This window comes from Anguilla rostrata, chromosome 2 (genome assembly GCF_018555375.3).
Source record: "Anguilla rostrata isolate EN2019 chromosome 2, ASM1855537v3, whole genome shotgun sequence".
Lineage (NCBI taxonomy): Eukaryota > Metazoa > Chordata > Actinopteri > Anguilliformes > Anguillidae > Anguilla > Anguilla rostrata.
This window is the reverse complement of record NC_057934.1, coordinates 45,228,730-45,242,367: the sequence shown is the minus strand read 5'-3', so window position 1 is coordinate 45,242,367 and position 13,638 is coordinate 45,228,730. Positions and strand designations below refer to the sequence as shown.

The 13,638-nt window shown below is 45.1% G+C and overlaps 1 protein-coding gene across 3 annotated transcripts in view; it reads right to left on the bottom strand.

The window, feature by feature from the left end:
- The window catches only part of ttyh3b (tweety family member 3b), a 70,626-nt gene that overhangs the window by 34,768 nt on the left and 22,220 nt on the right, over positions 1–13,638 (bottom strand). The window lies entirely within an intron of this gene.

Sequence of the window (13,638 nt, the reverse complement as noted above, 5' to 3'; positions counted from 1 at the left end):
TACAAGTCGACACCTACTCGCAGCAGAGAACAGATGTGAGCGTTAGACGTGTCTGTATGACTCCCCCCTTACACCCCCCCTCTCTAATGTTGCCAAGTGTTGAAAGAAGGACACGATGCATCTCAATTTAGCAAAAACTGACAACTGGTTCTTTTGTCCCTTGAGCGGAAGATGGAAGACCATCTAACTTCTTGCATTTTACATAATCTCAGTAACATCTACTATATATGCACACATCTCATACAAACATAGTAAAATTTAAAAGAACACTTTTACAGTACTGTCAATTTACATGCACAAGAGCTTGTTTAGTAGGTACATTTATCACCAGATCACAGTGGGACAGATCCTAACTTGAGGAACTTAAGTGTTTTTTTTAAACATACTCTCAACTACATGGGATTAAGCACATCTAAAATAGGTGCATCTGAGATATGCACATCCTCACTTCAGAAATGCAATCACTCAACTACATAATGGGTGCTCCATGCAGAGGTGCATTGAATATTAATTTGTTTGTCCCAGAAAGCTTACAGACGGTAAATGTGAATTTGCCTGGAGGTGTCATTCAAATACTGTTTTCCAAAAGAAAAGAAGAAAAAAAAATTATTCAGTGCTGCAGGGTATTGGTGATTTTAATTATGAACTGTCAGCATTATACACTTCAAGTAGCTTTGTTTCCATTTCTCAGCTTCCCCCATATGAAAATTTGACTTGCAATAAACAAGAAACCCAGGCACACACTTCATACATCTTACCGGTCACATTTTCATTTTGGCACTCGGAATACAGAAATGAAACTAAAACAAGAGGCATTCGCTTGAGTTTGCAGCTAATCACGCAATTTACAGGAAATGTGAGAAAGGATTGTCTTTGTAATAACAAAATTTATTTGATTCAGTACAGGCTAATTGAAAATTTGACTTCAACAAAGAAAGGTATTGTATGAGACAAAAATGAATTACCTGCTAGTGATCACTGATAACATTTGTTAATCAAGAAAATGAAACATTTTTAGAACATTTTGAGTCCCTGCCATTACTTGAAAGCTTTGCGTTTATCAGTATGTACTGTACGCAAGACGTCGGCAGAATTAAGCAATGAAACTTGCCCGTACACAGATGCTATACACAACATGGCCAAAAGTATATAGACACCTGACATCAAACATCTCAACCAAAATTATGAGCATTACTATAGAGTTGATCCACCCCTTGCTGCTATAACAACCTCCACTCATCTGGGAAGGCTTTATACTAGATTGAAGCGGCAGGGATTTGGTTCTATTCAGCCAGAAGAGCAGTAGTGAGGTCGAGCACTGATTGGGCGATTAGGCCTGTTTCAAAGTTGGATTTCCTATTGATCCCAAAGGGGATGGATGGGGTTGAGGTCAGGGTTCTGTGCAGGCCAGTCAAGTTCTTCCACACCGTTCTCAAAAAAACCACTCCGATATGGACCTCACTGTGTGCCCGGGATCACTGTCATGCTGAAACAATAAAGGGCCTTCACCAAACTGTCAGGGAAGCACAGAATGGTCTAGAATGTTATTGTATGCTGTAGCATTAAGATTTGCCTTCACTGAAACTAAGGGACCAAGTCCAAAACCATAAAAAACATCCCCAGACCAAGGGGTGCCCAGATACATTTGGTCATATGGCGCATATCCCAATAAGAAGTAAAATCAGGATTCTGTTCCAGGTAATATAATTCTGACAGAGGATGAGGCGAAAGTTGCGGAAGAGCTGTAGGTGCTAACAGTAACTAGCCGCAGCACTCTTTTGGGCCTGATTTACAAAAGGGTGGCCATTTCCTTTTAAAAGGGGGAATGCAGGTGCTGACTGAATTGTACTTTAATGACATAGGCATACGATATTTACTATTTATTAGTAATGGGCCACCTACATATTTATTCAAACAAACATGCCATTTTGAGCTTGCAGTCGCAACAAAGTTACAACAAGCATCACAGAGCAAACACAAAGCCAACAGAATGTGTATGCTGGAAATTCGCAGGTCATTGTACAGTAAACACCACATACTGTAATATTCATGCTGAAATACACAGTAAACAGGACTGAGCCTCCACTCCCTTCTCACCCACACTCACAGCTATTCTCATTAATTCTGTGATAGTTGAGTATTAGTACTTTAGGATCTCTTGTTGTATTTACAATTGTGTCATGGTTCTAGGTTGGCATAGTGACCTACATCAGCGCTTTAGTGATGTTGCATGCTCTCTCAAGTCTGGGAGTGTTCTTAGGGGCACATAATTCAAGTGGATGCACTCATGTTCTCTCACATTTGTAAGTTGTTCTGGGTTACAGAGTCTGGTACATTAATGTGATGTACTGTAAAATCTTCCAGGACCCCAGGCACAAGAATGGTGATACACCATTAATCTTCAGAGAAGATGAGCAGGTTCAAATGAGCTGCCAGTGTTTCATATCCACCGCTCCTACACAAATGCAATAAGAGCTGAAATTGGTGAGGCATTGTTTTCTCCCTGGGATGGCAGCTCACATCTGTGGGTAAAAGCAAATTCTCCCCCCCATGAAAATCGATTGAGCCAACAGGACCCTCCAGCCACTGGCAGTATCAGGTCACACAGCAGTGACTCGTTCCACAAAGTAACCCTGATGGAGTGTTCACATACACAGAGCTCAGTCTATAGGCCATGGCATGAACCCCCCCCCCACCACCACAGCAAACACACACCACGCACAGACACACACGGCTCTGTGAGCTTAATGACTGTCTGTCTGAACGCAAAAGTCAATATCATTAGACCGGAGGGGGGTTTTCCCCATTATCGCTTCCCTATGGACTGAAGTCCCTCTCCCGCCAGTAGGTGTCACTGTGGCCCAACATCAGTCCGTGAGTCTCTCTCTGCTCCAGGGAAATCTTTGGCCATCACAAAGGTTTCATTACCCACAGACAATCACTCCTGACTGGGCCTGTCCAGACAGTGACACATTCCCCAGTCAGTAACTTCTACTGCTGCCCTCATGGTGCAGCTCGAACTCCCAAATAAAGGGGTGTACAATGAGTGAGCACCTCCTGAAGTGATGATTAACCCATCTGAGACATCGCGGTCACATGCACTCATACACTGAGACAATGAAACTCCAGACATTGGAGTCAAATATTCCCACACTTTCCTGAAGGAGAAAAATAGCGCTTAGGGATGTTATTGCTGAGGTGGCATTAACTCACATTGAATCACTGCCTTAAAACTGTGGCTCTTGCCATTTACTATAAATATTCTTTAGAAGACAAAGAATGCACTCTTGCAGTAGATAAAGTGTTATTGACATACAGCAAAAGTCTTGGTGAATCTTATCGGTCTTTGTGAATTCTAGAGAATTGAAGCACAGCAGTTTTCAATACTATGAAACATTTCAGCCCAGTCCCCCTGAGTATCCAATAAGAAGCCAACACTGTGGTCATAAGGGAGTTGGAGTGTCACTCCCATCCAGCCAAATCTACAGAGACAGTCTTTGTGCATTAATTACGTACGTTTATACCCTCTTAAGTATTAGAGTGCTTTGTTTCACTGCTTTAATCCCCCACTGTAACAAGAGGATTTGAGATCTTACAGTCCATCAGCTTAGTGTGCTACGGCAGACTGGCTGAGGTTAACAGGCAGAGGTCACCTACTGTCACACCCCTCAGGCCACAGTCACATGACATGAGCAGGAGTTCTCCATTCAGGCTGAAGGGGGAGGGGCTTTCCCCCGCTATATCCCAGAAGCACTGCAGTTACAATCATTCCTGTCCCAGATATCCATCTGGATAACCTGCAGGGACCTGAGGAGGCACTTGAAGCATTCCTCAAGATGACTGGGCACCTTTTAACATAGTGACTTTGCCATTATTTGTTCAATTAGCTCTGTGTTGTCTTTCTTATACATCCCTGTGTGTTTTTGAGCCCAGCAGCTGAGGGAGGGTTTCAGATTCCCTGGGACACTGGCTCTGGCAAACAGAACCTGGATCCTCTCTCCCTCTGGAAAAAACTGCATCAGCAAATGGCTGCCACACTAGCAGTCAGAGCCACGACTGCACTGGCTTTCCAGTCACACACATTCTTCAGCACCATCACAACAGCACAGACCATAATAGAACTTGAACTAGACTTTGGACTGTCCTTCATATGGTGATAAAAAGTTAGGAGTATGAATTTAAAAAAAGCTCAGTGCTTTGAGCAGAGAGGAGTAGAAAACGCCTCCACAAGGAGAAAATAGCCCAGATTAATCAGAGAACAGCGTGTTGTGGGACCCCACCGTGTTCCAAACCGAGGACACCAAACCACAGAACAGCATAAGAACCGTAGAATCTACAGTACTCACACAGTTGCCTTGCAAGAGAAGGGATGTATGTCTGTATGACAGAGGAAAGTGAAACGGGGACATAGCAACATTGTAACAGGCAGCACTGATAATACAAATGGATTCTATGCGTGTTGATGTCTTAAACAATGTCTTCCACAGACAGAGACGTAGCAAAAGACATAACTACTGTATAGTTTCAGAGATTATTTTGCATTCAAGGTTTAGGCAAAATTTCACATGTAGTCAAAAAGAAAAAGGAATTTGTGTTGATAAGTCCAGACTTTATTATGTACAGATGGTCACAGGGGGTCAGCCATTTTGTTTTAAAACACTGTATTTGTTATCCCTGTCACACTATTTCACTCACTACTAAAGGAGGAGCCCTGTGAGTAAAATGGCTATAATACGGTAAGGGGCTCTTGGATGCATGTCATTCTTCATCCACTATTTTGCTTAAAAACATCTGCTGAAATTTACCACTTCCTGCCTTTTCAAGTGCAGTATCAGATATTATAAGGACATTTGCGGAACGCTTTCCACTGAATTTTCCATGCTGCAACCGTGTCTGTGTTATCTTTTCTTCCACATTAAATCTGATTCTGTTTCCATGGAAACATTTCTGGGCCAAAGTTGAGGCTGCATGAGAACCGTACTTTGAAAAAATCAGGTGCAGAACACTGCGCACGGTTAGATGAGTCAACGGTGACACACCAAATTTTCTGTTATAACATATACAGTACATAAAACAGAGAGTGAACACAGGGACAGAAATAATATGATAGCAATCACAACGTAATCCTATGGCAAGAGTTCAATCTGGGTAAACACCTGAAGGGGAATTCCATTTAGCTAATAGTCAAGTAGGCTAATTACGATTCTCAGAGTCATTTCACCTGCCATTCAATTTTTTTATCTGATTTCCGAGCAATCATCAAACGTAAATCCTATGGGCCAAAGAGTTTCAATCTGGCTAGAACACCTTGAAGGGGGATATTCCATTTAGCTAATAGTTCAAGGTAGGCTAATTATCGATTCTGCAGAGTCATTTTCACCTGCCCATTTCAATTTTTTTTTTTCTCTGCGCTTCCGGAGCACATGCAATACATCTGACCTGGAGCAGTATGAGAGAAGAGGCAGTCTGACAGCTCTGTTTTACTCCTCCTCTCAGGGCTGCGCTGATCATGTCTGCTGAGAGTAATGGCTGTACTGCTGGACAGCAGACTGAATAACCCTGTGACAGGGGTCAGGGGCGTCCGGCAGGCAGCTCACGCTCTTACAGCTGTGACAGCTCCTCCTGTCCCGGGGGAAACGGCCTGCTTTCCACGACCCACAGACGATTGCGGAGGAGGGCCGCTTTCCAATGCACACCTCTGCCGGGGGACACCGATCAGTCGTGCGGAGTCCTTCTGCAGTGTGGCATCTCTGACATAGCAGGTTGCGCTGCTTGTCCGTATTAGCTTCCCTACGCATGGAACCTGGGTGAATGGCAGCAGGCTGGCTGTGCTCTAAGGTTTTGGTGTGAATGGCCACAACACACCCATGCATGCAGGCATGCACACCTGCTCATGCACTCCAGAGGTGCAGCATGACTCAGCTCCAGTCAGAAGCTCTAAATTCCTTCAGATGGACATACCCTCATGAAGGATTGGCTGCCACAGCGCATTCCCTCCCGCCTCCCCACCCCCGCCCTTCCTGAAGAGGGCGCTAACTCTCCCGACCACGCCCCCGCAGGTTAACGAGGCGAGAGGGATCCGCAGAAGACACGGCTGCCATCGGCGCGGCTGCCATCACTGCACCCACCCCCCAGGGCGTGAGGGGTACCCCTGGGGGAGAGAGAGGGACGCGGGCCCAGTCTCCAGCCACGAACGGCCTACAGTGCGCGCCTCGCGGGCTCACAGGCACTGGATTTACCAAGCCTTCCTCCTTCGCATACTCACAGAAGCCACCAAGATATTTATGCACCCGCTTGGCACAATTTCTGTATATCTGCAGCGAGTGGGGGAGACAGAGAGAGAGAGAGAGAGATAGAGAGAGTGCAAAAAAACAAAAACTACCCGAATCGATCTGCTGTCGACACCAGCAGAAAAATCCGCTTGAGCCCGGAGAAGACGGGGCAGCGTGAGCGCGGAATGGAGCGCGTTCAGCGGCTGAATTAATCACACCAGCAGGGTCCGTTTCAGGCGCCTCGCAGCGCTCACGGCCGAACGACTGCAGGGCACAGCCGGCCTGGGGAAAGCTCATTATTACTTTAGAAAATGGAGTCCAGGCCAAGGTTAAAACTGACTACCGCAAATGCAGGTACGCTCTGGTTTTTCGCCCCATAACGTTTAATTGCGTAATGATGTAGCTAATTAAGGGACATATGCTGCATAATTTTACTGATTAATAACCAGCCCCTGCCCCCGCCCCCGCTGCCTCTCCCGCAGCCAAAAGACCTTGCCAGCCGGATAAGGGCGCCCCACTCATATCGCTAACTGACACAGGCAGCCGCCAATGAAAACGCCTGACAATCCGCTCGGCAATTCATATTCTCCCTGCGTTAATATTTAAAAGCTGTGTCATGGGGAAATCGCAGCGACCGTTAAGATTCCATTTCATCTGAGCGGCGGAATATAAATATTCCACACTGCAGTCACTATTCACGTTTCCAGAGCAATCATTTATCCAGCGCTACCTTCATGGGAATGTGGCGTGTGGCGTGGTGGAACGCGGACGTGAGGATGCAGAAGCCTGCCCCCCCACCCTCATCTCCACCCCTCAGAGGGGAATGCACTCACCACAAAAGTATAACAGGACAGGACTTGTTCCTTTATCTCTAATGGAGGCACAACAACACCATACAATAGCCCTTTCCCTCTCTTAAGATGATGGGGGAGGACTGAATATTGCATTTGCTCTGTCTCGGTGTGGGGGATTGTGGGGGATTTTGGGTCAGGGGGGTGGGGTTGGTGTGAGACCCAAGCCTTCACAGCATGCTGTGCTTCTCCCACTCAATAAATGATGCCTGTACTGCAGTGCTTTGCCCCTCCCAGACACTCTACCTGGCCACCCGAAAACCTCATGCTTCTGTCAGTCTCCTTTTGCTTTTCTTTCCTTCAAAAATCCAGCAAGGACCCTCCACTGTGATGGGCTCTCCCTCAAACTCCCCACCCCACACACACACTACTGCACTCCCTGTGTGGATTAGGCTGAGAGTGCAGTCTGCTCCACCCCACACACCCTACTGCACTCCCTGTGTGGATTAGGCTGAGAGTGGTCTGCTTTGGTGCTCCAGACCCATGAACCCTCCTGCCAAAATTCAAGTGGATGAGAACTTCCTGTCAGAAGCAGGGAATAACAGGAAGCAGCCGAGCCCCCATATGAATCGCCATGACAATGAAAGGAAGATTCAACAATACAGGCAGCTGCCCGAGCGCTTTCCAGTACAGATGCACCAGTACAGCCAGGATGAATAAATGATGGAACTATAAAGTGCTTTTAGTGGAGGTGCCCATCACAACTGCTCTCCTGTGCTCTACTGTCAGGATGCTTTGTGCGTCTTTGTTGGTTTGTTTTTGTTTTGTATGTTGTCGTCTCCTTAGGGATTGTATGTACTGCACTCATTTCCGATGCGTGACCACTTTCACATGGGAAAATCATAGGGGCTTAAAAAAGTACAGGACTTCAGATTCGGCTCAATCCATGACGGCTATACACAAAAACACTGTTACTTTCCCCGTTCTGGAACTACACAGACAAGCAGGGCTGCCTGAAGTCAGTCCTAAAAATTCCCCAAAGGTGATTGGTAAAAGATAATCAAAAGAGGCAGAACAGTTTCATAAAGTAACATATAACATGTATCGGACTCTGAATGCGCTCGATGCAGTGCGATGTGACAGAACAGGTCAACAGTCACTGCTCCAAACACCGAGCCAGAGCTGTTGTTTTTGTGTCTGCCTCTGTACGTATGAGACGGTTCAGTCCCATGCATATTGCAGGAGAGCAGTAGCAGCAGACACAGCTGAGGAAGATCAGGGGCGTGTCCAAAGCCCGATTCCCAGCTGTGTTGGAGGAGATAACGGCAGCATAACCTCAGGAGCTCAGTCTAATCGAAGAAACAACACGGGGAGATTTCGAGCAGGGGGTCGGCAGGAGCTAAAATCTATGACGGGAAAGAAAAAAATCAAAATGGAGCAAGCTGTCAGGCTATTTCACAAGCACCACTAAGCCCCAGGATGAGAAGCGTCAGCGTTATCGAGGCCGAGGCAAACAAACAAACAAAAAAACACCTTTTCACAGCTGCACTGATGTACGCGCATGTATCCACACCTAAAGACACGGACATTCCGTTTTACAAAGATGGCATCTCACCGAAATCGCTTTTGTGAAAAAACACACAGCTACATTTTGATGCATTTAATCACTCTCCACAGACAAGCCTCTGCAAAAATTGTGATTTAGAAAAACAGCATTAAACGTTAAACTCATTATTTAGACTTTCTTTAAATAGAAAAAAAAACAATGTTGCCATGCAGCTCTGTGCTGACCTCATTTTCCCACACCCGAATCCACACTCCTACAGCCGGTGCCATCACAGCTGCTACAACAGCCACCTACCTTCACTCACACATCAGCTTCCTGAAGAAACTCCCACACAGTGACCTCAGCTCACACAAAGCTCCTCCCACACAACTCTTACCTTTTTTTTTTCCACTTTCTCACTAAATAACAACATTGGTGGGGCATGGACGTTTTTGCATGTCACCAGAGCTTAGTGTCCTCCCTTGAATATTCTCTACTGCACTGATAACCAACCTTGTTTCTTGTGATCTACCATCCTGTAGGTTTTTACTCTAACCCTAAGAAAGCACACTTCATTCAACAGTGAGATAACTTCTTGAGGTGCTAATTAGTAGAGTCAGGTGCGCCAAATTAGAGTTGAAATGAAAACCTACAGGACAGCAGATCTCCAGGAATAGCGTTGGTTGCCACTGCTCTAGTGTGAGAACGTATCTCATCCTAGCCTGCAACTTCCATGAATGCCCTTACACTAGGTGTTGGCCAGTGAGGAGAGACTCCCCCATTAGTCTGAAAAACCCCCTCGAAATTAAAGAACGTTATCTCGATGACAGCCACTTGCATGAACTGAAAGAGACGGGACTTTCATCTCTCTGCATCAGGAGAAACTCAACTGCAGCTCACTTAGTGCCAGGCCTCGGTCTCCAGTCTGATTAACTGCACCTCTGGGAATGGGTAAAGCGGACTTGTTCCCGCAGTACCCTGATAATGAGGCTGCAGACAGCTGGCCAGCTGCGTATGACGAGACCCTTCGTTCCTCAGAAAAAGAGGCACGTCAGCGACGTGGCGCTCGCCGCAAGCTACATGCGCTAAACACGACAATGAATAACAGTGTAAAAATACTTTAGCATTGCACAATTAAACTCGATGAAATTCTAACTCGATGATATTCCAAAATTTGAAAAAAAAACAGAAAAAAAAAAAAAAACATAAATGGCAACCAGCACTTACAGTAGAACCCATATATGCTGCAGGGGAGACAAAACATCTCACAGGCAGCAGAAAAATTGTGGAACATTTCTACTTACAAAAACAAAAAGCCCAAAACGCTCAAAAATAAACAGTGTTCTGGAGGGCACTGTGCCAGCAGCAGGACTGTCAGCATTGCACATGTATAACTGTACGAGGTGCTGACAGCTACCACCCAGAGATACTCTGGAATCAATATGCATGTGCTGGAGAGTGCCTGTGCATGGAACTGTGCATAAAAAACAGCTCATCAACAGCAAGGGAATACAGTTCAGTTAATGCAAATCTACATCCTTGTATGTTACAAACAGCTGGAGTAGGAGCATTACTGGATGCTGTAGCCTTAGGTTTATGGATTTTCAGCATTAACCACTTCAAAATACTCTGCACAATTCACGCAGCCTACAGCCTTATAATTACTGCACGGAAAAAATGCATGAATGTATGCATGTCTTTAAATACTGATGTTCAAAAAATAGATTGTACTCATAACCTCTTAGTATAATGGTGAAAGAAAGTGTGAAAAATCGATTGGACATCTCCCTGACCCTCTGCACATGAATACTTCATGAGATCTGCGAAGGATGATTCTTATTTACAACCCTTTCACAAATGACTCCATTTACTGGGTCAAACGAAGAGTAACACCGCCCTGGACTAGTCTGCTGTATCGCTCTCACATACATATTCCCTCATCGGTTCTTGATGAAATTGTGTGTCTGAGATGCTGAGACACTGAGACACAGGAGAAGTGTGACAGGACAGCCAAGCCCCTCCCACTTTTCTTCTGCTCCCAGCAGCTCAAGCGAAGAGATGCTGCATTTATTTGTGTTGGAGGCGGGGCCAAGCCAACGTGGTTGGAAGGAGCCCGTTCCTCGCGGGACATGACTGGGCCTTTCAGCTGCTCTTCATACAGCCCGGCCCCCTCTGTTTACGTTATCGCCCTTTCTGATTAAATGGGGATTTTTAACTAGGAACCCATTTGCGTGGAAGAGCTCGGCGAACACAGAGAGCAGCAGGGCCGGATGAAACCGCTAAGTGGGTGCGGGAAAATAATGATTTCAGCACTCTAATGTCAAGGGTCGCAGTGTGCTCCAGATGCAATCTATTTATGCCACCCACCACATTTGTACATTTTGTCCTAGTTTTCCCCCCATTTATTAATTGGGACAAATTAGGTTTCGCACTGCAAGAATGCAGGGTTATATGAAATGTACATAACATTTCACCATCTTCAAAAGATTACTTTTTCAGTACATATTGTGGTCGTAACCGTAGTTACTCAAAAAAGTACAGGCCTAATTCGTACCCGATGCTTGAAATACAACAGGATATTAAATACATAGTTGGTCCCACACAGAATGCTTTTTCCCAGTACGTTACAAAAACGAGGTGTGAAAGTGCTTAATGTAGCTGATGTCACAGCCCCCATTTTGCAAATCGGATGTTAGTTCTTCAAAGTAGGCTGAATTAAATTACACTCGGTCACTTACACAGCTAAGCTCAAACCGCAGTTCATTTAATATTTAAAAACAAATGTGTTTATATTCAAATCGCTTTTTAACGCAGATCGTTCCTCATTCAGTGTATTAACATTCAGCCATGGGAATCATTAACTGGTCATAAACCTGTCACTGAGAGGAGGACAGTATTCAATTATACTTAGGAGTTTATTTTACATTATTGATAGGAGTCGGGGAGAATGAGGAAAGAAATACTATTCCACAGAAAGTATGAAAATGTGCAGACATGTTAAACACAAACCCTTAGTGGTAAGGAATATTCAATGTTACTTAAATCCTGACTTAAACTCAGGACTTCCAGCTGTGGTATCAATAAGTGAGGTACTTAATCTGCACATCTTCATGAAATATCCATCTGTGCAAATGGATAACATATAAAATATGCAGCCCACCCTGGATATGAGCATGTGCCAAGCAACTGAATGTATATGATCCTAATGGCATACTGTAACACACCAAATGGTCAGTTACTGTCATCAACACATCCATTGGCAAATCCCAAGAACCCAGGGGCGGAAAAAGAGGCGGTGCCTCTTCCCATTGCTAAGAACACAGTCGGTTATGTGGACACAGACCTGCTAATACTTCTGGAATAAACTTGTGAAACCAATTAAACTAGCCCTCACTACCGGCATCATCTGACTGCTGGCAAAAGCCCGAGCACTCTGCTGCTCCCAGGCAAATCTAAACGACCCTTCTCACAGAGCCGGAACTCCTTCGCCCTAATTAACTCTCCACTTACCACAGGCCGCAGTGTGCATCCAATTAAAGGAAAAAACCTGGCGCCCTTCGTAACTGACAAGGTCTGCTAACCACTCTCCAATCTCTCACATCTTCACCATTCCCCTAAAACCACCTCCTCTGGAGCCTTCCCCTCCCCCTGGCCCACAGCCTGGTCATTTTCATTACAGGCCCTGCGGTGGTGACACCGCCTACATCAGTCAGAATGGAACAGCCTCTGAACAGCTTGAGTTCAAGTTGCCTAAAGGCACAGCTGTTTAGAACTGTGTGTAACCCAAAGATATGCACTGCACACTATGTATCTACCATGAGAAAGTTTTTCTGTAAACCCAACCTGATACTGTGGCTTCTCATACATTACTGCTCACTGTGCCACATGCAATGTTGGCAACTGCTTATCAAGGGAGATAAGGCTAGGAAATTATTTTTCCCACAGGGAATGGACTGAACCATCGGCATCTCATACAGGAGCGAAAAGCTGACAATTGCTGCAGTTCCCTACAACTGCAGTACATTAGTCCTATAATTAAAATCTTCCAGACAAATTTTTAAAAATGCAATGATACTTCCCTCAGAAATTCACATATGTAAAAGAATGGCTGCTCTGCTAAAACAAATCCCTGGGAAAGTTAGCGTGGGCTTCGTGCATCCAACCATCCCTCCCTAAATAACAGAGCAGTCCTTGGCATCCTTTCAAAAGAGCCAGAGAATATGCTCTGGACTCTGATACGGATAGGTTCTCATAATCTGTTATCATCATGTTGTCACCATGAAAAAAAAGACCTTGCAAAAGAAAGAAAAAAAAAAGATAGAAAAGCCATTTTAAGTCGGTCTCGTTTTGCCTCTTGATCCTGAGGGGAACAGCAGCCTTCAGAGCTGAAAATAATGCCCTGAGGATGTTTTCAAACCCAGCCAATAAGACGATCGCATTGTTTGACGCACACGTCTGGCTGACTGCTGTTTAAATCCAAATCATATACACGATGACTGACCACTGAAAACAAGATTGTTATTCGGTCTCAGGTTCCGTATGACAGCAGAAGGCCTTATCCAAACACCACAATTAAACAAAACAAATGCCAGGAGTTTAGTGAGGCCATCTGGTGCGGCCTGCTCTGTTTCCCATTCTGTTTCTCCTTTGTTGACGTACATTTTCCCCCCCACTGTCCTTCCTTCCTGATAGGCCTCGCTGTCCCCCTCCCCACAAGATCAGAACAATGGCTCCGCAGAATAGTCATCACACTATTCAAGAAATTATGTCTGCCACATTGCGGAGGATTTTGAATTAAATGCAAAATGGCATCAGTCAATAAAAAAGGCTGATGTCACAAGCTGGAATAATAAGCCTGTCTATACAAGAGCCTCCCCTCTAATTCTCTCCAGTTACTTTCCAATATTAAAAACCCAGAGCAACCTCAGGTAAGATTAGAAGTTATAAGGAAAGTGAAGGAAGTGATTCATTCAGTCCTAATGTGCACTATACGCTGCATGGCAGGTTACTGGTGACAGAACATCCTGTG